This window comes from Equus asinus, chromosome 6 (genome assembly GCF_041296235.1).
Source record: "Equus asinus isolate D_3611 breed Donkey chromosome 6, EquAss-T2T_v2, whole genome shotgun sequence".
In the NCBI taxonomy this organism is placed as follows: domain Eukaryota; kingdom Metazoa; phylum Chordata; class Mammalia; order Perissodactyla; family Equidae; genus Equus; species Equus asinus.
Window position 1 is genome coordinate 100,010,227 of NC_091795.1, and position 25,523 is coordinate 100,035,749.

The 25,523-nt window shown below is 49.5% G+C and overlaps 1 protein-coding gene across 5 annotated transcripts in view; it reads left to right on the forward strand.

The window, feature by feature from the left end:
• EIPR1 (EARP complex and GARP complex interacting protein 1) overlaps positions 1 to 25,523 on the forward strand; it is a 135,895-nt gene that overhangs the window by 25,554 nt on the left and 84,818 nt on the right. The window contains exon 1 of one of the 5 annotated variants that reach the window (XM_070512669.1): positions 15,318 to 15,471. The exons of the other annotated variants lie outside the window; for them this stretch is intronic. The gene's annotated coding sequence lies outside the window, so the exon portion shown is untranslated. Of the gene's footprint in view, positions 1 to 15,317; positions 15,472 to 25,523 lie in introns of those variants that run through there. 5 annotated transcript variants of the gene reach the window in all.

Genomic DNA, 25,523 nt, shown 5'->3' on the forward strand with positions numbered 1-25,523 from the left:
TCCCCTAGACCACATTCTGTCGGTTCGAAGCAGGTCATCAGTCCTGCCTGCACTCACGAGGAGGAGACTGCAGAAAGCTGTGACGGCCAGAGACTGGAGAGTGTCTGAGCAGCACCGGCTGCCCCGGGAGCTGTGTCCCTCCCCAGTGCAGAACAGGCGTTGCCGCTGTGGAGTCTGAGCCCACGATGGCATCAGCTCCTCATCCGAGTCAGGTGTGCACCCGGCTTCGGGGCGAAATCTGCTCTGAGGCCAGCGCCTCGGGCCAGTTCCTCTACATCTGTGAGGTCATCTGCCCCCACACACCCCCACACAGTGGTGGGACAGGGGTAACTGCCTTAGACGTTCCGCCCAAAAGGGGAGACTGGGTGGAGAGAGGAGCCCCCGGCTATGGCGATGCTGAAAGGCAGACCCTGCCAGAGTGCCTCGAGTGGGTCTCCGCCCTGCGGCTCTTGGCTCCGCTCTGAGTCGTCCTCCCTTCTTCGTGGAGCAGCAGGCGTGCGTGCGTGCCGCGAACTGCTGCCAGCCGCTCCTGCGGGGGCCGGTGTAGGCCGTGTGGCCACGGAGTTTGGTCCTCTCTCCGCCCCTCAGGCCAAGCTGGCAGTGTCTTGTGAAACAGATTCCTCAGGGATCTCGTAGGTCTTCCATGAATGTCTGCTCCGTCAGACAAAGCTGTGCGCATAGGTCTTCCTGAGATGGTCTCTTCTCCACCTTGGCTCCTGCTGGGATGGGAAGGACCTTACACTTGACCCTCACCCTTTCACCTTGACCCTTACGCTCTCTCACCCCCCACCCCCGCTCTGTTTGAGGACATGAGAGGCACTCGCTCCAACTGTGGAACAGACCCTTCCTCAAACTGGTACTCTGACCTTTTGATCTTCCTGAGGCCAACCTGCCCTTTTCTCTAGAGCACCTTTCCTGCCAGTGACTCTTAATTTTAGCATCTCTTGCCATCTGGAGAGGTGGAGGGTTTTGAAGTCATCGAGTCCAGGCTCCTTTTTGCTCACCCTATCTTCCTCAACTTTCCTCTCTCCTCTCACCTTCTGAGATCAGCAGTGAGAGAGGAGCTGGGCGCCCCCTTGCTCCCTCTTGCCTGGTGGTCTCTGGAGTGTGCAGCCCATTTCACCACTCACGGCTCTGCCTCCACAGCACTGCAGGGCCTGTTCTGCTAGCCTTCTGTCACCTCATAGCAAGGACCCTCGTCCTCCTGTTTCCAGAACTTTTCTCCTTCACTCTGAGCCTTCCCTGGCAGCATCCTCTAAGTTCCTGTGTCTTCTGACAGTCTTTTCAGGGCAGACGAGGCTTTTCTATCTTGCACCTCAGAATTCTTGAAGGTTCCACCCACTGCCTGGCTCCAAAGCCGCTCCCACACATTAGGAATTTGTTACAGCTGCACCCCCCTTCTAGGCACCTGATTCTATCTTAGTTTTACATGCTGCATAGGAAAGTACTGTCAATGCAAATAGTCCGTAACCAATCTATATAAATTGAAATTGGGGTGAGTTTATTATGAGCCAGATCTGAGGACCATATAGCCCAGGGGAGTCCTTTCCCAGAGGAAGGAGCACTCCAAGGAAGTGGGGTGTACACAGTGGTTATATACCGTCAGAGAGCACATATCACATGTGATTGGAATGCCCCTTTTGCAATAGTCACGACATTGCTTTGCCAGCACAGCACTTTGGTGCACACAGCAGGTCGGTGGTCTCAAAGTGGGTGGTCACAAGGTGAGTGCAGCAAGTCAACAATCAATCCTTAATTTAGGGAGAGATGCTAATCTTTAACGAAATGCTGACATGGGGGAAGTGACATCCTTATCCTTAAGGGCACTGTTCTGATCTTTGGGACACAGTAAATACTTAAAGCAGATGTACAGTGCATGCTCAACGGCTGTGTCAGGTCCTTTGGAAAAACGACTTCAGGACGAATTAGTTTTACACCAAATGGCTTCCTCGTTTACTCAGTATACCCTATTGCTTGTCATTTATTTATCAGTACCATAAATGCAGTGACTAAAAACAACACATTCCTCTTTTCTCACCATCCCAGTGGTCCTGGGTTGGGACGGCCCAGTGGGGTCCTCTGTCTGGTCTCAGGCCTGCCTCCTGGGTGTCGGCCAGGCTACCTTCCATCTGGATCTGAGTCCTCTTCCAAGCTCGCTGGTTGGTGGCAGAACTCGGTCCCGGGCTGTGGGCTCGGCCCCCTTGTGCTTGCTGGCTGTCAGCTGGGACTGCTGTTGGCTCCTGGAGGCTGGGGGTGGGCGTGGGTTAAGCCTCCAAGCTTGTGGCAGTCTTGTTCTGATGTCCACAGCTTCCTTCAAGTTACCCTGCATCGCTTCATTTCCAGCCAGGGCTTCCAGAGACCCCCTGCTCGCTCTTGCCACCAGCCTTTGAAGGCAGCACAGGCCTCCTCTTAAAATTTTCCTCATCTGTAGGAACCTCTGTAGGAAGAAAGATATGATAGTTTCGTAGCATTTGTGGCTAAGTTCTAAGAACTCCACTTTCTTCCTGCCCAGGCAGAACTGAAGGAATTTGGTCCTGCACTGAAGGCTGTTTTCTAGCTCTTCTGCCTTCCCTGACCTGGAGGGAGCTGCCCAGCGCCTGCTGGGCTTTGCCTCAGCTCCTCGCCCTCTGAAGCTTCGCATGCTTTACACCTGATCTGCACCAGGTGGTCACAGGTCCCAGACTGCTCTAGTTCAGGTGCCTCCAGAAAAGCTTAAAGATCCACACTCACCACACATACCTTCACGCAGAAAGGACGTTTTAGAGCAACTGAACATAGTTTGCAAACGGGTACTTGTGGTCTGTGTTTTGCACTGAGCTCTCCACCAATCGTGAGGTTTCCACACTACAGTAAACTATATATGAACTAAACCCAAAGCATCACAAACTTAAGTTAAAACGTATGGCTTGAATTGTTGTCTCATTATAACAGATCCTTTTGTGAAGACCAGAATTTCACTGTGTCCTCTTCCTTCCTGTGTGTTTTCTGGAATCGTGCTTTTCCCCTGCTGGTCTGGGCTGGGTGCAGGCTCTGTGCAGGGGTTGCCACGTCCTCCCCGTCCTGCTCGTTTCCTGGTGTGTGTTTGTAAGCGTGGCAAGGACGCTCCTGATGCACCTCGTGTGTTTCCTGGGTCCTTGCTCTGCCGCAGCCCATACTTCTTTTCATTTCCGTTGATTTGCATGATATTTTGGATAGTGGTACCCTGTGTCTCACATCCCATGTCTGTACAGTGGAGGGGCTGCCGAGGGCAGAGAGCAGGAAGGAGGGTGGATGGGTGGAGCAGGTCCTAGGACCAACCTCCGGGGACTTGTAGGAGGGACCTACTTCCATCAGAGAACTGTCCTCTTTTAGAGCTGTTTGCGTGTCCCCCTTCACATGTGTCCTGAAACTCTTCTTTATGGATCTTATTGGGAGGAAAGGAGAAAAGAACCGTAGAAAAGTGGGCTTCTCTGTGGAGTGTTTATAAAAAATCCATTTTGAGTGGTCTGCTCTTCTTGAGACATTGTGAAATTCATGGAATTCATATTTGTTCTAAACCACCGTGTTTAAATTATATCCATTTATTGCAACGTGCAAAAGGATCTCTACAAGTTCATGGAAGTCTGCCCTGTGATAGAACTCTGTGCCTACACACGCACACACACACACACACACACACTGGAATAAATATCACAGTGGCCTTGTGTATACTATGGAGAATTGGATTAACTCACAACTTGTTTCTGAAAATGCAAATGAGAAAGCCTCCCCCTCTACCTTTTATTGTCGTGCTTAGGAGGCACAGTGCGTACAGGCAGTGTTAAATCCCCTGTACAGCCTAAGCAGCAACTCCTCGCGGGCAAAAAGCTTCTCGCAGAGTTATATTGTCTTCACATTGTCTTAGAAATGGTTGTGAATTTGCGGTAGGTTAAAGTAACCTGAAAATTCAGACTGTTTTTCAGATCAAACTATACGCTCATCTATCCTGGCTTACGTATCTGTCATGCAAGGAGCAAGGAACAGACACAGTTGTCGCAGATCATTGGTAGAGACCTATAACTGCCGTTGATCTGATAGTAGCCATCACCTGTGACAATTGTGAAAAATATGTCCTCGGAGTCAGGGTGGTGAGAGGGGAGCTGTATGTACAATAAGCTCTTTTGGAACTTTTTCTATGTGGATGAAGATGTTAAAAAACTCTAGCTTTTCTTTCTGACGATTTTGAAAGGAAAATGCATCACTGCAGAAGCAAAATGGAGGCCTGTGGGCGGGCGGAGGCTGTCTCAGTGGTCCCTGCAGCCCGGGGCAGCGGGGGTCTGTGCAGCGACTGGGCACACGGCTGGTCGGATGTGGCGCTGGGCTGGTGACGGGTGACGGGGCCTCCCTGGGAGAAGGCCTGTACATACTGTCACCAAGAGCAGAACCAGCGGTTCTTGCCCTGCTGCTCGCCCCTGAAAGGTTGTGTTGCTGTGACCTGGACGTGTCCTGCTCCCTCAAGGAACCCACCCCGGGGTTACATTTCCCACGCGAGTTCTGCCCCTGGGGCTCCCAGGTGTTAATCTCCTCCTGCCCCACGGTGCTCCTTCTCAAAATGGGCTTCTCCTGTACACATCCGATTCCCGCGTTCAGACTCCTCTCACACAGTTTCCAAGGTTCCTTGAGAAAAAAGTATGCTTCAGATGAATGCTAGTAGTTAGGTTATTCTTAAAAATTATGACTTTGCTGCTTTAATTTCCTTTTTTTCTGAATTAAAGTGTCTGTTTTTGTGTTGACTCACACCGTTGTGTGTCTGTGTGCTGTGTCCATCATGTGTGTTGTGTGTGTCACATGTGGTGTGTGTGTGTCTGTTGTGTGCGTGTGTCTGTCACACGTGTGTGTCTGGTGTGTATGCACCTGTGGTGGCCGATGCTCCCTCGTGTCCGCTCTCTGGCAGCAGGGGGCACCAGCGTCCTCCTCTGTGCCTTGTCTCTGCTCCTTCCCGCCTCCTTCCCTCCTGGGTCCCTGTGGCCATTTCCTTAGCCTGACGCCACTGTGAAAGCTTCCTTCCACTTCTGAGGCCTTTCTCTAAACATTGTCACGGACACCAACGTCCTGCTTGAAAGCACATCACAGAATCGGGTCCACTGCTGGCCTCTAGCAAAGACGACCTAGGGGACGAGTAGTCCTACCTCAGTGGTCTGTGGGTTTCTCTGGGGGCGTGAGTCCTGAGTTCAGTTTCCTGACCCCCGCACCCAGGCTCCAGTGGGACCCTCTCAGCCCCTGGGACCCCCGATGTGGCGGGGAGCCTGGCTGGACCCCAGTGATAGGATAACTGTGGATGCCCTGTGGTCAGCAGACAGTGGGGACCCAGGAGCAAGGGTCCTTACAGGGGGACATCTCCATGTGTTCCCCCCAGGGTGCTTGTCATGACAAGCCTTGAGTGCAGGATGTTGGATCTCGATCCCGGAGTCCCAGGGTATGAAGCCCAGTGCGTGAACTACCCTGCTTCCCCAGCACGCGCCACCTCTGTGCCCTGCCTTCCCACGTATTTGTCCTTCTCGCACTCTCCCTCCTGTCCACACACCCCGAGCTCTCGCTTACCCTTGAGAAGGCCTCCTCCTGCAAGCCCTCTCTTCCCACCGCCCAGCCTCCAGCCGGACTCACTGTTTGGTCTCACCCACGTGACATTTCTGCCTCTGTTTGCGTGGCTTCTCCCTTACGGACTGGACACCCTAGGGCCCTGGCACGTATGCCATTTACCTCTGCACCTGAGTGCTCAGCCTTGCTGAGATGGTGAGGTCTATGCCTCTTGTCCTGGCGCCCTCCCAGCTGGTACCTGCTTTCCTTAGAAATGGCCCCGTGTGGGAGGTAAGTCACATAGCTGTGCAATAGCTACTCAAAAATATTGACAGATGGAGTTGCCTAATTTAAACTGAATTGAAATGCTAGTCTCAGTGAGATTTAAAACGACGTAGTGGACTTTCTTAGGAGCGAGGATGCTGAGATGTAATGAGCAGGTCAGCAGGAGGAGACCTCAGCTGACGTGGTGCCGAACACCGAATTAATCTCAGTGTTTGCGCTCCATGGAAGAGCGGATTCTGGAGGCGAGGAGGTGGATGTGACCCCAAAAAGGTTTCTCTTCTGTGGTAGGTGGTGTGCGAGTTAGTGAGGTCCAGTGTCAAAGTGCATTGAAAAATTAAAAAGCGCACTAGATACAGAATGGTCCAGTAATTTCTGCCAGATTGTCCCCGGCCATTTTCCAGTATTTCTCAGTGGAGCAGGGACAGCGGTGGCGAGGAGAGGCGGCTCTCCTGCCAGGAACGGTGTGGTGGAGGGAGCCCAGGCTCAGGCTCTGCTTTCCCCTGCTGTTCCTCGCCTCTCTGATCCTGGACCACTCAGTAACCTCTGGGGCTGTCATCTGTAAAACGGGCACGATTGGACCCTTGCGACTGTTGGAAAGGAAAGCGTGAGGAGCCTCGGGCCCTGGGAGAGGATGTGTGTGAGTGTGGCAGTTGTGCCCTCTGCAGCCGCGGTCAGAGCCGGAGTTGTGCCCAGGCACAGATGGAGGAGACTGCGCGTCCTGAGTGCACCTCGCCTGGCCCAGCTCTGCAGGGATGGGTGCGGTGCCCAGACCTGGCTGCAGCTGCGGCCGCTCTTTGGCAGGCAGCTGCCGTAGGAGCTCGGGCACCCAGCCAGCCGAGCTCCTCAGACACAGCCTTAGCACAGACTTCGTCGCCACTCACAGCTTAGCGCTCCAGCCTTCCTGTCACACGGAGCTTCTCAGTTTGGGGTACAGAACCTTCAGGGATGGGAGCCGGTGTGCTTGAGGCCACAGGATGAATGTGGCTGTCTTTCTGTAGTGTCAGTTTCATTTGATGAAAGCGTTTCGTGTAGTCTAAAATGGATGTAGATCTGTTCTCAAGTGGAATGCAAAATTCACATGAATCTCATGATAACACGTGAGACTGGCTGAGGGTCCCTTCAGATGATGTCCCCAGATGCTGTTAGGCGGACACGTAGCAGTTTGCAGAGTGCGTTCACCTGTCAGGACGTGCGCTCTCTGCTTGGCTGTTGGCGTGGCCCAGTGAAGATGAAGGTGGAGGCTCTCTTCTGAGAGACGGGGTACATAGGAAGCCTTCGTGTAACAAGAAAGACTTCGTGATGACAGAGGCCCTTCCGCTGGGCGCCCCGGCACCGTCACCTGCCTTCACTTGCCTGGTCAAATCCAGAGTGCCCCAAGTGGGTCAGGTGGCGTTCCTCTCCCGAGCCCGGCCTCCTCTCTGCCTCGACCTCTCTCTCCTCTGAGAGAACCACCATGTCTGTGGATCAGCGTCCTGCCCGACCCCTGTGAATGAGCCACGACAGCTCACTAGGCCCTCGGTGGGTCGTCTTGGGGACTGCATGTTGGTGATTCACTTTGGGATCCCAGGGTGATCTTAGCACCCTGGCAGTGCTGTCAACCTCAAGCCACGACCTCACCTGTCAGCCGGTCTGCGGGAGAGTTTGGCCTCTGGTTACGTTTCTGGCTCTGAGTACTTGGGATTCAGATGGGGGCCGTATTCAAATGTGTTACCAGGCACTGTTGCTTGTGGTGAAAAACAGTGACCCGATGGTCACTGCATCTGACGGGGGCGTCCGGCTCTGTAACCCCATGGGCCATTCTTTGGGCTCCCCAGTGGGGGCAGTTCTTCCAGCAGGTCCTGTCCCTCGGGGGAAGTGGTTGTCGTGGTGGGCACCTGAGAGGTGGGAGGCCTTGAAACCAAGAGCCACCACGCTGGCCTGGAGAGAGTCAGGTGCCCTCACACCTGCAGTGGCCTCCAGAAGGCACAGGGCAGGTGTGACCGGTAGCCAAGTGGGCCCCTTCAGGAGCCTGCCCTGACTCTGGGCTCCATGGGCCTGACTGTAGGTGGACCTGAGGGGTCTCCTGGTGTAGCATCCACAAGAGAGTCTGATGGAGGTCATTTCTGGGCCTGAGGGACATAGGCGGACCTGGTAAATTATAGCAGGGAGAGGGTCCTGGAGTGCTTCATGGAGGCAGTTCCCAGTCCGGTCAGGAGAGAAGCAGTCGGAAACTGTCTGCAGCATGGCTGAGTGAATGGACAGCGTGGGGGTGGGGGTCCCTGTGAGCAAGAAGAATTTCATGCATCAGTGTGGGGTACCCTGAGGTGCTGGCCTGCTCTGAGCTTTGGTTGTAATCTAAGGGAGGAGTTCTCCAGAGGTTGCAGACAGCTGTGTAAAGATGTCTGGTCTGTGTGGCGTGGCCCAGGATTCCAGCCTGGAGGAAGAATATTTGGAAATGCTCAGAGTCTCAGTGTAAACACTTGAAATAATGTCTCCATTTTGGGTCCGCTGCACCTCAAGGAGGTGGTGAGGCTGGAAACGGTCCGGGAACAGTGGTTCATGATGCTTGTCTCTGGCGCTTACGGAGGATCCCTCTTAGGGGCATCTGATCACATCCCCAGCGGCAGCAAGCTGTGGGGGAAGGGTCCTGGGAGCTGGGGGCCAGGAGGCCTGTGTCTGGTTTCCCTGTCACCATGTGTTGCCAGCACAGCTGTGGAATGTCTCCAAGCCTCCATTTTCTCATCTCTAAATGGGAGGAATTTCGTCTGCCTTGTCCACAGCGTTGTTGGGATTCATAGGAAGACTGTATACCGGGAAGGCCCGGAGAATTGTAGGATTTGTGATGATATTTTTATTACGTGGTTTCTTACACTGTTTTTCTGTCCGTTGTTGTTTTAGCCCTCGTGCTGTTAATCTGATTTTCTTATGTGTTTGTGCCTTGACTCCAAATCTGGCGAGAATGTTCAGGCTGACCCATCCTGTGTGCTGTGATCACCTGGCACTTTCCAGGGGCTGAGCACGGTGCTGGGCTCTTTACACAATGGTTTCTAACTCACAGCAAGACTGAGAGGCAGACTCTCACTGTCCCGTTTTATAGATGAGAAAACAGGCTTGCAGAGGTCACCTGACTCGCCCTGGTGGACTGGCGGTGGAGGCCACCCTCCTGGAGGCCATCCCAGACCCTCTCACACATGGCTCTGCCCTCTCCATAAGGATGGACTTAAACAGACCCAGCATCCAGGAGAAAACTGCGACTGGGGGGAGACTGGTTCTGTCCCCTTTCATGGCAGCCAGGAGCAGGGTGAGCCTGTTCTCTTGCTCATCAGGAGACCAGTGCCCTGAGGCTGGAAGGAGAGAATGCAGCATGAGGGCAGTGTCGGGCCTGGTGCTAGGAGTGAATTCCTGGACCTCTTTACCCTCAGTGATGAAACAGCTGAAAATGCAGACAGACAAGGAAGCACTCAGGTTCCTCTGGGAGGTCAGCTCTGTAGTGGGCTGTCCCGAGAAGCCAGGGCTCCCACGTCCTTCCTGTGGTGGCCTGTCTCTAGGGCACCTGACCCAGTGCACCACTGGTCTGGTCGGGGGCCATTTCTTAGGCCTAAAACTTTTCATTTCAGACTTCCTGACAAGCCCATATAGAATTCTTGCAATTATGGGATGAAATTGTATCGTGCTGAGAGATTATTTGTGGTCTTTGGTGCCTAGGGTTTCTTTTCTTCCTTGTTTTAGACCTAGAATGGAACTGTGGCTACTTTAGCTCATCTACCAGTTTCTCAATCCCCCGAAGGAGCCAGAGGTTATGTGGGCTTTAACGTTCTTGTGTTTTTTTTTTTTTAAAGAAGCATTTTTTTTTTTTTTTTTAAAGATTTTATTTTTTTCCTTTTTCTCTCCAAAGCCCCCCGGTACATAGTTGTATATTCTTCATTGTGGGTCCTTCTAGCTGTGGCATATGGGACACTGCCTCAGCGTGGCTTGATGAGCAGTGCCATGTCCGCGCCCAGGATTTGAACCAACGAAACACTGGGCCGCCTGCAGTGGAGCGCGCAAACTTAACCACTCGGCCACGGGGCCAGCCCCGTTCTTGTGTTTTAACAACATTTGCCACTTTTAGGATATAGATTTGGTGTGGTGTGGTGGTGACTTGCATCAAAGCTCATGGAAATCCTCACAGCCATGTTACCCCTGCTTTGTCAGCAGCCATGGAAGCAACAGGGGCTGCCATGCAGATGGCTTACGGGGTGTCAGACCCTGTTTGAACACTTTGATGGGCACTCGCTCACTGAGTTCCCACTTTAGTGATGAAGAAACTGAGGCATCGGAAGGCTAAGTGACTTCCTCAGGGTCACATGTCTAACGGGGCAGATATGGGATTTGGGCCATGGATTCCAGTTCCAGGCTGTGCCCCTAACTGTGCCAGATAGGCTTCTCTTCAGTCAGAGTTCAGCACTACAAGAGGGGCTATTTAAACCTACCTGATTGATGCTGGGGCCCAGGACCAACTTACCACCAGTTTCCAGCTTTAGAGGCTCATTCTCATTCCACATTTTAAAGCTGTTATTTTTTCGGGGCCAGCCTGGTGGTGTAGTAGTTAAGTTCGTGCACTCTGCTTTGGCTTCCTGGGGTTCACAGGTTCGTATCCCAGGCATGGACCTAGCACCACTCATCAAGCCGTGCTGTGGTGGCATCCCACATACAAAATAGAGGAAGATTGGCACAGATTGGACAATCTTCCTCACCAAAAAAAAAAATAAATAAATAAACTTTTCAAATTTCTGTTGTGCTTAAGACATGGCACTAAGTGCTGAGGATGAAAAAATGAGAGACAGGATACCAGACTCCAGGAACCATGTTCCATGGGGACAGACACAGAGACAACACTGACATTAGCCTGTTCAGTTAGTGCAGCTGAAGGCCATGTCAAGATCCTTTCAGTGTGTGCACAGTCTGAAGTCTGTGCCAGTCCTGAAGCCAGGCATGGAGGAGAGCAGTGGAAAGGGAGAGGAACCATGGTGGTCTCAGATCCCTGACCCTGGCCTGGGCCCACTGTGGGCGGCCCTGCGGCTGGGTCTTTGGACATCTCCCATAAATGAGGGTGGGATGCCCCGCTGGCTCCCTGGAATATGGATACTGCCCGTGATTGCCTGTGAACACACTTCACCTTTAAGAGGAATCCTTTGTGCTTGTATGAGGACTCCGTGAAATATGGCCTAGGATGACGTGGTGGGGCTTTGTTGAGATTTTCACTCTGGATAGGTAAATTAATCAGTGTGGCTTCCATTCGTTCCATTCCTTGGGCGCCAGCCGCCATCCCTGGGAACTGTCAGGTGATGTTTTGAGCCCTCCTGGCTCCAGGTGTCACCTTTTACATTCTTCTGGGACCTCACGGTGTCGCCTGTGTTGGGATGCTGAGCTAGACGATTCCTGAGACTCTGCATAGCTGCCAGTCTAGGCTTCTCTGATTGTGGCAGTGGAGCAGGGTGCGGTGTTTCTGTTTAAAGCTGCAGTTTCCCGTTATCTCTGCACCAAATTAGAAGAAAATTGCATTTTGGGGTTTAAATGGTTACTTTGTGAAAATAAACTAAGAGAGGAGATGGTTTTCCTTGGAAAAGAACTATTTTAAGGCCCCTCTTTATGAAACCATAATTTCTGAGATAAAATGATTGAGATTCCTCGGAAGAATGGAGTGCATGAGAGGCAGGGAGGAAAATGAGAAGTCGTCGAAATCAGTGTCAAGTGGTCTGCTAATTAAAGAATGGAACCAGGGAAATGCTTTGCGCCCACAGAAGCCTCTGGCTCTGAAACACACTGGCTGTGTCTCTGGTTAAAACTTCCTTTGTGTCGGGGCTGGCCCCCATGGCCGAGTGGTTAAGTTTGCGTGCTCCGCTGCAGGCGGCCCAGTGTTTCGTGGGTTCGAATCCTGGGCGCAGACATAGCACTGCTCATCAAACCACGCTGAGGCAGCATCCCACATGCCACAACTAAAAGGACCCACAACGAAGAATATACAACTATGTACTGGGGGGCTTTGGGGAGAAAAAGGAAAAAATTAAAATCTTTAAAAAAAAAAAAAAACTTCCTTTGTGTCTTCTGTGCAGATATGGAAGGATTGAGCGCTTTCTTTTTTTCAGGGTATAGGGGCTCAGCTGGGAAAGGTGAGAGTTAAGCTTTCTCATGATCCTGGTGCCAAGAAATAGCACCTTGTGAAGAAGGAGTTGGGAGATTGTCGCAGGAGCCTGTCGCTGTGGAGCAGCTCCGAGGGGCTCTCGGCCGGTGGGGAGGTGCATGGCTGCCTGTGACTGCCTGACGCAAGCTTTGGTCAGACCCCTCCCCTTTATGTAAAAGCCCCTTGACCATGCCAGTCCATCTTTCATTTCCATACCGTACACACACAACTTGTTTTGAAATGAAAACATTTTGTATTCCGTTTTAGCTTACGTATTTCATGTGACTAACAAAAATAGAGATGATGGACCTGTTGTTGCTGCAACAGCTCTGCGCTGAGCAGAGTCTCAGCTGAAGACGGTCTCACTCTGGAGGCTGAAGCCTGGATAGGCCAGCAGTGGAGTGTGTGCGCAGTGCATGTGGAGTGTGTGCACTGTGTGTGTGGAGTGTGCACTCACTGCCTGTGGAGCGTGCATACAATGTGTGTGGAGCGTGCACACTGTGCGTGTGGAATGTGTGTGCTATATGTGGAGTGTGCATGCTGTGTGTGTGAATTATGAGTGTGCCGTGTGAGGTATGTGGAGTGTGCGTGCTGTGTGTGTGACGTGTGTGGAGTATGCATGCTGTGTGTGGAGTGTGCATGCTTTGTATGTGTGTGCTGTGTGAGGTGTGTGGAATGTGCATGCCGTGTTTTTGGAGTGTGCGTGCTGTGTCTGTTGAGCATGTGTGCTGTGTGTATGGAGCATGTGGAGTTGTGTGCTGTGCATGTGGAGTGTGCATGCTGTGTGTGTGACGTGTGTGGAGCATGCATGCTCTGTGTGTGGAGTGCATGTGCTGTGTGTGTGCAGTGTGCGTGCAGTGCATGTGGAGTGTGTGTGAAGTGTGTGGAGCGTGTGTGCTCTGTGTGGAGTGTGTGGAGTGCTTGTGGAGTGTGCATGCAGTGCATGCGGAGTGTGTGTGCTGTGTGTGTATAGTGTGTGTGGAGTGTGTGGAGTGTGCATGCAGTGCATGTGGAGTGTGTGTGCTGTGTGTGTATAGTGTGTGTGGAGTGTGTGCAGTGTGCGTGCAGTGCATGTGGAGTGTGTGTGCTGTGTGTGTATAGTGTGTGTGGAGTGTGTGGAGTGTGCATGCATTGTGGAGTGTGTGTGCTCTGTGTAGAGTGTGTGGAGTGTGTGCAGTGTGCGTGCAGTGCATGTGGAGTGTGTGTGCTGTGTGTGTATAGTGTGTGTGGAGTGTGTGGAGTGTGTGTGCTGTGTGTGTATAGTGTGTGTGGAGTGTGTGGAGTGTGCATGCATTGTGGAGTGTGTGTGCTGTGTGTGTATAGTGTGTGTGGAGTGTGTGGAGTGTGTGTGCTGTGTGTGTATAGTGTGTGTGGAGTGTATGGAGTGTGCATGCATTGTGGAGTGTGTGTGCTGTGTGTGTATAGTGTGTGTGGAGGGTGTGGAGTGTGCAGTGCATGTGGAGTGTGTGTGCTGTGTGTGTATAGTGTGTGTGGAGTGTGTGGAGTGTGCAGTGCATGTGGAGTGTGTGTGCTGTGTGTGTATAGTGTGTGTGGAGTGTGTGGAGTGTGCAGTGCATGTGGAGTGTGTGTGCTGTGTGTGTATAGTGTGTGTGGAGTGTGTGGAGTGTGCATGCATTGTGGAGTGTGTGTGCTGTGTGTGTATAGTGTGTGTGGAGTGTGTGGAGTGTGTGTGCTGTGTGTGAAGTGTGTGGAGGGTGTCTTATTTGCCAAAAAGTGCAAGTTTCTTTGCTGCCTGTTCCAATTAATGGTTTATTTGTTAGTAATAAATACAAGGCAGCCTAGCAAAGAGAAACACATTCTCTACCCACCTCCCACTTGTTCACACACCTGCCTTCCTGCTGAAGAGGAAGCGGAGTTGCTGGCGGGCCTGGACCTAGGGTGTGCAGGGTGCGGTGTGATCCGTTGGAGGGCCTGGCGTAGATGACGCAGCCTGGATGGAGGCCAGGGCTGGGCGGCGTGGGGCGTGATGAGGGAGCAGGAGATACACACTCAGAAGACTTGGGTTTAGGCCCCAACTCCATTGCTAATGGTGGGTATTTGGGCAAGTCATTTAGCGATTTTGGCTTTCATCACCATCCTTATCATCATCCCTATTGTATACATGAGGAAATGTGATGATGATGATGATAATGACGTCTACCAGTGAGTGCTTACGTACCTGGTGCTGGGATAAGCGCTTTATGCAAATTATCTAGTTTTTTATTTATTAAAAATTTTTTTCCCAGTTTTATTGAGATATAATTGACATAACATTGTATTAGTTTAACATTAGTTTAACAACATAATGATTTGATGTATGTATATTTTGTGAAATGATCACCACAAGAAGTTTAGTTAACATCCATTACCTCACATAGTTACAATGTTTTCTTCTCGTGATGAGAAATTTTAAGATCTACTCTCTTAGGAACTTTCAAATATACAGTACAGTATTGTTGACTCTAGTCATCAAACTGTACATCACATCCCCAGAACTTATTTATCTTACACTGGAAGTGTGTACCTTTTGACCCCCTTCACCCAATTCTCCCAAACCCCAGCCCCGCCTCTGGCCACCATCAATCTGTTCTCTCTTTCTATGAGCTTGTTCTTTTTGTTTGTTTGTTTTAGATTTCCCATATAAGTGAGATCATATGGTATTTGTCTTTCTCTGACTCATTTCGCTTAAATAATGCCCTCAAGGTCCATCCATATTGTTGCAAACATGAAAAAAAATGTTCCTTCTTTTTTATGGTGGAATAATGTTCCATTGTGTATGTGCACATTTCTTTTATCCATTCACCTGTCAGTCAGTGGACGCTTAGCTTGTTTCCATGTCTTGGCTGTTGTGAACAATGCTGCAGTGAACACGGGGGTGCAGCAGAGTATCTAGTTGAATCCCCTGTTATTATTTGCGTTTTCCCAACAAGGAGTTTGTTGAAGCAGTTTGCCAGGCGAGCAGCACTAGTTGGCAGTGGAGCCGGGATTTGAACCTGTAGCTCGGTTCCAGAGCATCTGACATACATTCTTAGGCTTCAAGGATGTTTTTTCTGGGGCAAGAATTTTGTAAATATACTTGGTTATAAAAATGTTTTCTTATTGATTTTTGTCACGAAGAATAGAGATATAACGGTAACCACTTCTGAGTGATGTCTGTAATGACGTTCAGAGGAGTTTAGAGGCCAGTGAGATCACAGATCTTAAGCACAGGTCCCCTTTGTCTCTTTAGAAATATAATTATATTTTATGGACCCAAATATTTTGTTGCTTGGGCAAGTCCCAAGTGTCCTCATTCCTTTGGCATTATTCCTCTCGGCACAGAGTTCCGTGATTGTCTCTGTAAACTTTGCACCCTGGCTTTCTCCCTTTCCCAGTTGGGCTGTATGCGTCACAGATGAGCTCAGAGGTGCCTATCTGTATGAGCACCTTTCTCGAGTTTGGATTGCAAGTTTGAGGATCAGTGTGTACCATACCAGAATCTGCTTTGGCTTCTGAGTTTTGAATAGCAGGTAAGGAGAATTCTGATTGCCAAGGAGTTCATCTGAGCATTGCTGAATCTGTTAGATTCCTGATTTTGGATATTGAGGGCTTGCATAGCGAGAGTTCTCACAAGGGACCCCTGCCTTGTTCCTATACAGTCATCTCAGAAATTAGATGGAGTTCCAGAATATAGGAAAAGTTTTTAATTAGCTTCTCTTTTTGGAGATTGAATCCTGCATTGTTTCTTATACTCCTAACCTCCTTGGATCCCATCTGTATCATTTCTCTGTCCTCATTGACTTTTCTGTAGCACCTGCAAATTTAGTATCATCTGGAAATTTAATTAATGTGCTGTTTACTGCTCCTTCCAGATCACTAATGAAGATGTTAACTAAGACTTGATCCTCAGAGCACCCGCTGGACACCTCCCCACAGCTTCATCTCCTGTCGTTTATCAGGCGCTTGCTTTATGGTCCTTTCTCCAGGTTTTCAGGCCACGCGGGGGTGCTTAGACAAAGCCCAATTTGGATTAATTTTTCCAGTAAGACTGTAAAAAGCTCTATGCCAGATTCCTCCCTCAACCCCGATGTGTTATTTGCTGTGTTCTTCCACGGCCTAGTGAATTGCTCTCTGCCCTTGGCCCTCGCCCTCTCCCCATGCCTGGCAGTTCTTTTTGGGGATGCAGAGAGGAAGCAGTTAGCTGCTGTGTCTTTGTGAGGCCAGGTCCCAGCCTCAGTGATTTGTGTCTGAGCTGCTGTGCATCTTGCATAAAGGTGCCCAGCCGTTGTCTTATTCTGCTCGGGTCGCCATGACAGATACCACAGATGGGGTGCCTTAGGCAATAGAAGTGTATTTTCTCACAGTTCTGGAGGCTGGAAATTCGAGATCTGGGAGTCAGCACCGTTGGTTTCTCTGAGGCCGCCTTCTCCCGGTATCCTCATGTGGTCTTCCTCATGTGGTCTTCTTTCTGTGCGTGTCTGTGTCTTAAGGTCCTCTTCTTGTAAGGACACCTGTCCTGTTGGATTAGGGCCCACCCTAGTGATTTCCTTTTAACTTAATCGTCTCTTTAAAGGCCCCACCTCCAAATGCAGTCACGTTCTGAGGTGCTGGGGGTTAGGACTTCAATATGTGAATTTTGGGGGGATACAATTCAGCCCATAACAGTTATGGATTCTTTGATTTGTTTATTTCTGCAGGAGATTTGGGGAGAGTTCCATCTTGACTAGGTTCTCAGACCAAATGTTAGGTAACCAGCCTGCTATCACGTAATATATTCCTGCTGTTTCGTCATTCAGTTCACCTTGTAAGGCAGCACAGTAGACCCTAAGCTGGCACACACTTTGCATTTGTGTTTTTGACTTTGAGTGAGACCTTAAAGGTCTGTGACTTATTTTGCCAAAGCATTTTGAGTCACTCACTGTTGAGGCCTTGTTTGGGACGCGGCCTGGGAGGCGTGGCTGGGGAGGCGTGGCCTGGGGAGGCATGGTCCGGGTGTGACCGGGACGTGGCTGAAGTATGTGCAGCTCTCTGTCCTGTGCCTGCTCTGCTGGAGGTGTTGGGGGTTCCAGGATAAAAACATAGCAGGCTGGGGTGTGGGGGGCATGCAGCTGGTACAGCGCGGGGGACAGGTGCTGTGCAGGCAGCGGCTGAACAGTGGGGCCAGGGCGGTGACACACTTGGTGTGCGGGGCCCGGAAAGAGCAGGACTTCCCAGGCGGGGGGCGCATTTCAGGCCAAGGCTGGAGTTAGGATCCCTTAGCCTGAGCTGGCTGGGGATCAGCAACTCAAAGGGCAGGTCGGAGCAATTCATCAGCCCCACAGCCAGGGGAGTTTCAGGGTTGGAAGATCCCCGAGGGGCGGAGAGGGGATCAAGGAGAGGGGACAGGCTCGCCGGCTATGGAGCACTGAGGGCCTTGGCAAGCCCTGCTCGCGGATGCCCTGCTGCCTCTCATCTGCCCGTCAGTGTCACTCTTGTCTCTCCATGGTCCCTGACTCACTAGACATAGAAGTATGTGAAAATAATCTTTAAAAAAACATGCAAGTGCTCTGAAAATGAGAAAGCCGCCTCAGTATGCTGGTAAATCTCAGGAAGACCAAAGGAGGGTCTTTAAAAATAATAAACATAAACCCAAGATGGAGAATAAGGGTGAAAAGATATGGCAGAAGGGTTGATAAATTAAGATTTGTAGATGTCTTTTCTGTAATTGGTGACTTGCTTGACTCATCCCTGACCCCATGAAAGGGTGGGTGAGTGGCAGCTGGTATTACCGGCAGCCGGAATCAATCTCTCGCCCCCGCATTCAGGAGAGAGCATCCCACATTAGGACTGGGATGAATTTTTCAGCAGAGGAAGGTGAAATGTCAGGAAGACTGTAGATCACGCCAGCACAGGGTCCTCAGGAAATTAGAACAATGAAGAGCTGACAGAGCAGCGGGGCGGTGAAATACAGCCCTGTGCTTGCCCTGCACTCCTGAATCCTCCTGCTCCCAGGCAGCCTGGAGCTCAGCTCCCCCACTGAGCAGGAGCCTTCCTGGGTCCCAGCGGCTCAGGGCCACTGACCCAGGCCCGCCGTGTGGGGCAGCCCAGGCTGTTGCTGTGGCTGTGTGGGGGCGGGAGTGGGAGGCAGCTGGATGGGCTCTGTGGTCCCTGCTGATTAAGACCCTAGGGTGATTGGACTTCTGCACATCCCCCACCCCCCCATAGGAAGTGCACTTTCTCCATGCTCTCCTGCCCAGGCCCCAGCTTGGGCCTTCAGCTTCTCACCTCAACTGTTATAATTCCCCTCCTACAACTGATTTCCCTAAAACAGATCTTGGCTCTCAACTCTGCTGCTTAGAAGCCAGTGGGGCTTCCCCGTGAGCTGGGTGACAAAGCCCAGGGCAGTGCCTCCCGGTCTAGGCAGTGGGGCCGTGTCCTGGCCCTGACACTTACCGCCTTTGTGACCTTGAGCCGTGATGGACCTCTCTAAGCCTCCATTTGTTTCTGTCACACTGGGAATCTAATGTGGGGATTGCGGTGACTGTTAAATGCCCTGATGTATAGAGTGCTGGCACCGTGTCCTCATCCTCTGTGCGCTTGCCCCGGCTGCCTTTCTGCCCTCATCTCCTGCTGCGTCGCTCCAGGTCCTGGGGCTCTGTTTCCACCCCGAGTTCCTCCGTGCACTTTTACAATTCATGCTGCGTTCTCCGCCTTAAACATTCTTCCTCCAGATCTCTGCCTGGCAGTCTACTCATCCTTCAGGGACCCGCCTGTCACCCGTCTCATCCTCACTGTCCCCACTAACGCTCTTCCTCGCCTCCAGCGTGCACCGGACTGTGTGTGTGCAGAAGGGGCCATTGTGGGCCCCCGCGGGTGGAGCCCTCGCTCCAGCTCTGCCGCTTGTAGACTCTGTGACTGAGAGCCAGTCCCCCCGCCTCCCTGGGTCACTGGTCTCCACTGGGCAGAGAGGGAGTATATTCACCTTTCTTACTGACTTGCGATGAAGCTAAGACGGGAGTACATCAGAAGTAGGGTTGCCAGAGAAAACACAGGACATCTCATTAAACTTGAATTTCAGATACCCAAGGAATACTTTTCAGTGTTGTATGTCCTGTGCGAAATGTTTCTATTGTTCTATCTGGCAAACCTAGTCAGAGTACATGCCCCGAACACAAGGCTTAGATGCCATCCTCCATCTGACTGAGAAAGGTGGCCAGAGCAACTTAAGCCTGGGGCACCAGAGATCCAGCTGAGATAATCGGCAGAAGTCCCCTCCCCCTCTGCAGTGTTCCCAGAGCCCAGGAAGTGGCATGTCCTGCCTCCGGCTCCCTCTGTCAGTCAGAGGCACCTCCTTGGGGAAGCCGCGTCTCAAGGCTGGCCTGCTTCTCCCATCTGCACCATTTAATTTGTCCCTTCTATCGCCTGTCCCCCTTGCCTAGAGTTGGCGGTCAGCTTGCCTGTTTCCCCTACTCCTTGGAGGGCCCTGACGGAGGAGTCCCATCTCAGTGCTGTGTCCCTGCATCCAGGGACAGACATTGTTGGCTGAATGGGCGTGGTCCTGTTGATGCTGGAGCTGCTCAGCCTCCACTTGGACAGGCAGCTACACTGGCACTCACCTTGGAAGGGCTCTTGAGAGGCCCTGATGTCTAGGTTTTTTTGTTTTATGTAAAAATGCATTTTTGTAAAGGTGATCATATACCTGCTTAACAGATCACACTGCACAGAGGGCTATATAATAAAAATTAAATCTTCCCTCCAGCCCTAACCACCAGACCCGTAGGTTCCCTCCCAGAGACAGCCAGTTACCCCGGGATTTTAGTAATTCAGAGTTACAGAGTAGGGTTAATCTAAGGTAGCCGTGTCAGCTTGTATGCCAGTGTTCTGGAAAGGACATAGAACCATGCATAGAGCGTGTAAGATATTTTACAAATAAAATGCTTTATTACACCTGGAAATGAATATGCAAGTGAAAGAAGCATTTTTGGTTCTAGAATGATACCTACCTCATTCCACCTGAGACTTTAAGTGGGGTGCATGTTGTTGGGTCTGAGTATGTGGGCAAGAACAAAACCCACAGAACTCTGCACTTTCCCATGACTCCACAGCTCTGGTAAGACCAGGGCTCGGCAGGTGGGGAAGGAGGTGGTGAGATGTAAGGTGAACAGGAGACCCCACCGCCATCTGCCCTGGATACTTGACATGTCCTCATTAAAGCCTTCCCTTGGAGTCCTTGCAAGGAGTTACCCTGGAAAACTCAGAAGGAAAAGGATCTCTGTTCTTGTGTAACCTGAGGCCAGCCTCCCTGCCGCCCCCCCCCCCAGGCCTCACTGTGGACGGGGTGCTGGTGTTCACGTCTAGGGTGTGGAGAAGTTCACCCCAGTTAACTTGTGAAGGGTGGAGCTGACTTCTCTGAGGGGTGCTGTCCCCCTCTGACAGGAGGCTGCTGCGTAGGTGCCACCAGGCTGTGCTTTGTCTCGTCCAGTGACTTGCCTTGGCGTCTAGAAGGGGTTAAGTTTCCGGCTCTTCCACCCCAAGATCCAATGGCTCTCTCATCCTTCCCCGGGGGCTTCACCTATGCCGGGGATAAATCTTCAAATCTAATAGTATGTTAAAAATATGCACTGAAAAGGATGAACATGTGCTGAATGGCAGAGGTTAGCATTTGGGAGGATCTTGGAAAACTGGAGTTGGAATATGACAGTACATTTTGAAGGGGATTCCCAGAAAGTACTGTGATTGGGTCCAGAAATAAGCCTCCTCTCCTTAGCGAGGACATGGCGTGACTAGGGGCCATCTTTTCGAGTAATCTCCTTGTATGCTGCAGACACCTAACCATGGTGCAAGCTTAGCCACTGCCCAGGATGTGGTTGCTGATGGCGGACGAAAGGTCTGCTCACCTGGGATGAGCACACCTGGGATGTCGACGTCCGCTGCCACAGAGCAGACAGAGAGCAGACTGAAATGGCCCCAGTCCTTGGCATGCATGGCGTGATTGACAGACTGGGGCAGGGGCCAACTGAGAGAGAATTGGGAGGGTCATGGGACTCTGTTCAGGTGTTTGAGAGGGAATGGCTGTGTTTCATGGCCCCGAGCAGGGTGATCTCAGGTCAATCAATGAAAGCTACAGGGTGAGGAGTTCCTGCTGCACCAGAGATACTGTGGACCACCCCTGAGGAAGTTGGGTCTCTGCTCCTCCGGAGATGTCCAGCAGACGCTGATGGCCACTCACAGCAGTGCTGCAGGGGTCCTGTGTCTGTCGGGTGACTGGACCCCGTGGTCCTTCATTCCTAGCCAGCCCTGGGTTTCTGCAATTCCATGGTGAGCCTACTCGTGTTCTTTGTAGAGGGTGGTGGTGAAATATGAGTTAGTGGGAGACTTGTCTGCCTGTTCCTCAGTCTCAGTGTTTGTTGAATTAAGTAAGTGGAAGGAAGAGAAAGAAACTCTTATAAGAGAATGTCTGATCGCTTCCAGATTTAAAATATTTGACTGCCTCCTGTATGTTCTAAGTGTGACCAAAACAAAGTCCTCAACCTCATGGGCTTTGTTTTTAGTTACATCCTCCCCTTAAAAAACTCCTCTTGCTTATAATTAATTTCTAAAAATCTTTTTTTAATGTGAAAACAAATCATTTCCAGAATCCCCAATTGTTGAAAGTATGTTGAGGTTGCCATATTCATAACTCATGCCTTTGGTTACCGACCTATGTCAGAATTGCCAAGTTGCCTTCATATGAAATTGATGATATGGTGAAGAATTTAGGAATTTGGGGTCTCTGCATGAATTTTCCATTTGATTTTGAAAGAAGAATCAGTAAAGAATCTTGCTTAATTAGTCTTATGTATGATAGACACCTTGACTGTTGAAGGGACCTGATCTCAAATGGAATGGCACCAGGGAAAAATCTATATAGGTTTTCCAAACCTATATAAATTATGTGTAAAAATCTATATAAATTACAGAGCCCAGATTATTCATCTAAAGAATTAATAAACTGTGTGTAGGGAAGAGTTATTCCTAAAAGATATAGAATTAGTAATTAGTATACTAATCTGGTCTTTCAGAGATTAAAGCATATAAGGTAGACACCCTTGTACCTATACACAGATGGCAACCTTATTGCATTTCATAGTGTTTTACAGTTTTCAAAGTACTCCTCAAGCTGTTTCAACTTGATATTCCTGGTCATCTTCTGAGTGTAACATTTTCATATGCCCCATGTTATAGATAAGAAAACAGAGGTTCAGAGGAATTCATTTGCTCAGGGTCTTGTAGATAACTTATCAGAATCAAGTTTCCGAGAGAAATCTACTATTTTTCCCCCCAGTGATTATTTCCCTTAATGTATAGAAAACTAGGCTCATTTGTTTATTTGAAAAAAAATCTGATTTTTGGGGGGGAAAGAATAATAAAAAATTTGGCCATCGAAATTTAATAGATAAAATAATTTTTAAATATTTGTATAACTATGAGAGACATCATACCCAAGTGCAGGTGTGCCCTACAATTTTTTGTTATATGTAATGAATTACAAATTTACTATAGAGTGTGTATTAATTTTTTATTTTTAATTATCAAGACTTTTAAAAGCCTTTGAGGACTTACTGATATTTCTGCTCTTTCTATCGAAAACTTTAAAAAGAGAAGATTTTTACGATATCCTAAATATCTTAATTTTTGGAAGCCACTTGTCTTCTTTGGGTTCTTGGGAAGAAAACATAACACACACTGGTTTGCTGTAGTCAGTCTTCAGTGACCCTGAAATGCTGTTTTCTGACCTTAGTTCTGAACTAAGGACGTACTCCTAATATCAAAATAACTCCTCGTTCCTGCTCTCTGACAGAATGTGGTGATCTGCTGGTTGACACCTGCCCTCACTGGACACCTTTACTTGTATAGGGTGGTAGCTGCGTCCTCCCCTCTTCCCAGAGGAGCTGTGCTAAAGACAGAATATTCCAGTTTGAGGAATCACAGGAAGCTTCTCTGACCTCCCGGTGGGCAAGCTGCAACCACAAGAATGTGCGGTCACACATCTTAAGGCCAGTTCAAGGGAGCAGACTTTTAAAGCTAAAGGTGTGTGTGCGTGTGGAAGCTTTCACTCATGCTGTAGACTCTTTCCTGATCTGCTCCTGGTTTGCTTCCACCGTCTCCATCACAATTCACCTCCTGTTAAAAAGTAGTACAAGCGTTATTAGAAGAGAAGGGAGGTGTGAGCCAATGCGTTTACTCTGCACCCGGTTGGAGATGTCTGTCCTTTGGGGGGGTCTTCCTCTGGTCCTGGGCAGGCCCCAGCCATGTGCATGCTCTCTCCCTGCCTCTTTTAGCCAGGACGCTGCGGATTTTGGGAGATGAGGTTTTTGTAGACAGTATATAGTTGAGTTGTATGTGTGTGTATGTTTTTTTATTCACTCTACCAATCTCTTTTAATTGATGTATTTAGACCATTTACATTTAAATTATTGATACGTAGGGATGAATTGTGCCATTTTATTATTTGTTTTCTGTTTGTTCTCTTTGTTTCTTGTTGCTCTGCTTCTCTTTTGTTGTCTTCCTGTGAGTTACTTGAACATTTGTAAAATTCCATTTTGATTTATTTACAGTGTTTTTGAATATATTGCTTTGTATAGTTTCTTAGTGTTTGCTCTAGATATTACAATTTACATACAGAACTTACTAAGTCTACTTTGAGAGATGTATAGAAACCTTTCCCTTCCCCACTTTTAAAATAGAATTATCTTAAGTGTTTTCTCTATGTACATTGACCATCAGAGGTGGTGTTTATATATATATTATTATATTTTTTTTGCGTAACGATAGAAATTTATCTTCTCACAGTTCTGGAGGCTAGGTGTCCCATATCAAGGTGTCAGCAGGGCTAGTTCCTTCTGAGGCCTCTCCTTGGCTTGCACATGGCCGTCTTCTCTGTGTCCTCCTGTGGGCTTCCCTCTGTACTAGCTTACAGTTTTTTCGTCAACCATCAAACATGATTTAAGAATCTTAGGGAGAAGGATAGTCCATTATATTCTGATGTTACCCGTTCTGTTGTTCTAATTTCCTTTCTGAAGTCCCAAGCCTCTTTCTTATCGTTTTCTTTCTGTTTCTTTCTTTCTTTAGCCATTCTCTAGGTGTAGGTCTACTGGCCAAATTTCTCTTAGTCTTCCTTCTGAGAATGTCTTTATTTTCCCTTCATTCCTGAAGGGTACTTTCACTAAATGTAGAATTCACAGCTGACAGTTCATTTCTTTCAGTATTTGAAAAGTATTGTGCCACTGCCTTCTGGCCTCCATGGTTTCAGATGAGAAATCTGTAACTGGAGCTGGTGATCCTGTAAGCAATGCATTGTTTCTCTCGCTGCTTTCTTTATTTGTTCTTTGTCTTTAGTTTTCACATGACTAATTATGATGTGTCTTGGAATGGATTTCTTTGGGGTTATCCTATTTGGATTTTCTCAGCTTCTTGAATCTGTAGGCTGTGTCTTTTACCAAATTTGGGAAGTTTCCAGCCATTGTTTCTTTAAGTACTTTTTCAGCCCCATTCTCCTGTCCTGAGACTTTACTGAGATGAATGTTAGCTCATTGCTGCTGTCCCACAGGTTCCTGAGACTCTGTTTTATTTTTTTTGTCTGTTTTCTCTCTGGTGTTCAAACGGGGTATTTTCTACTGTTGTATCTTCAAATTCATGGATTCTTTCCTCTGTCATAATCATTCTGCTATTGAACCCATCCACTGAATTTTTATTTATCTTTTTAGTTATTGTTTCCATTTGGTTCTTTTTTATATCTTCTATTTCTTTGGTGAGATTTTCTGTTTTTTTTTCTTCTTCATTGGTTTCAAGGGTATTTGTGGTTACTCACTGAAGCATTTTTGTGATGGCTGCTTTAAAACCCCATCAGACAATTCCAGCGTTGCTTCATCTTGGTGTTGGCGTCTGTTGATTGTCTTCCTTACTCACACTGTGATTTTCCTGGTTCTGGGGAAACTCTGGATCTTATTTATTTGTTTGTTTATTTTTTTTAAGATTTTATTTTTTTCCTTTTTCTCCCCAAAGCCCCCTGGTACATAGTTGTATCTTCTTAGTTGTGGGTCCTTCTAGTTGTGGCATGTGGGACGCTGCCTCAGTATGGCTCGATGAGCGGTGTCATGTCTGCACCCAGGATTCGAACTGATGAAACACTGGGCCGCCTGCAGCGGAGCGCACGAACTTAACCACTTGGCCACAGGGCCGGCCTCTCTGGATCTTATTTTACAGGAACTCACCCTGTTTAGGTTTAGTGAAGAGGGCTTGGCCTACTTCCATGGAATGTGGATCCAGTAGAAATCCGTTTTTGGGGCCCTCACAGTGTCGTTCTGGCCTGGTTCCTTTCTTGGTGTCTCTGGAACTGCCACTTATCCTTATAGTGCCAACCACGGGGTGGAGCCTTCTTCCCTGGGACGGCTAGGTTGGCGTGGGGTGCTGATAGCACTTGCATGCCTGCACTCGGGGCTGGGCATTCAGGCAGGGCCTGTGCTCCGAGGGAGGAAAGCACCTACCTAGGCCACCCTGTGCTGTGGGGTGGGGGCCCTGGGGTAGGGGCGGCAGGGTAGGAGCTGGGAGGTGGCGTCTGGAG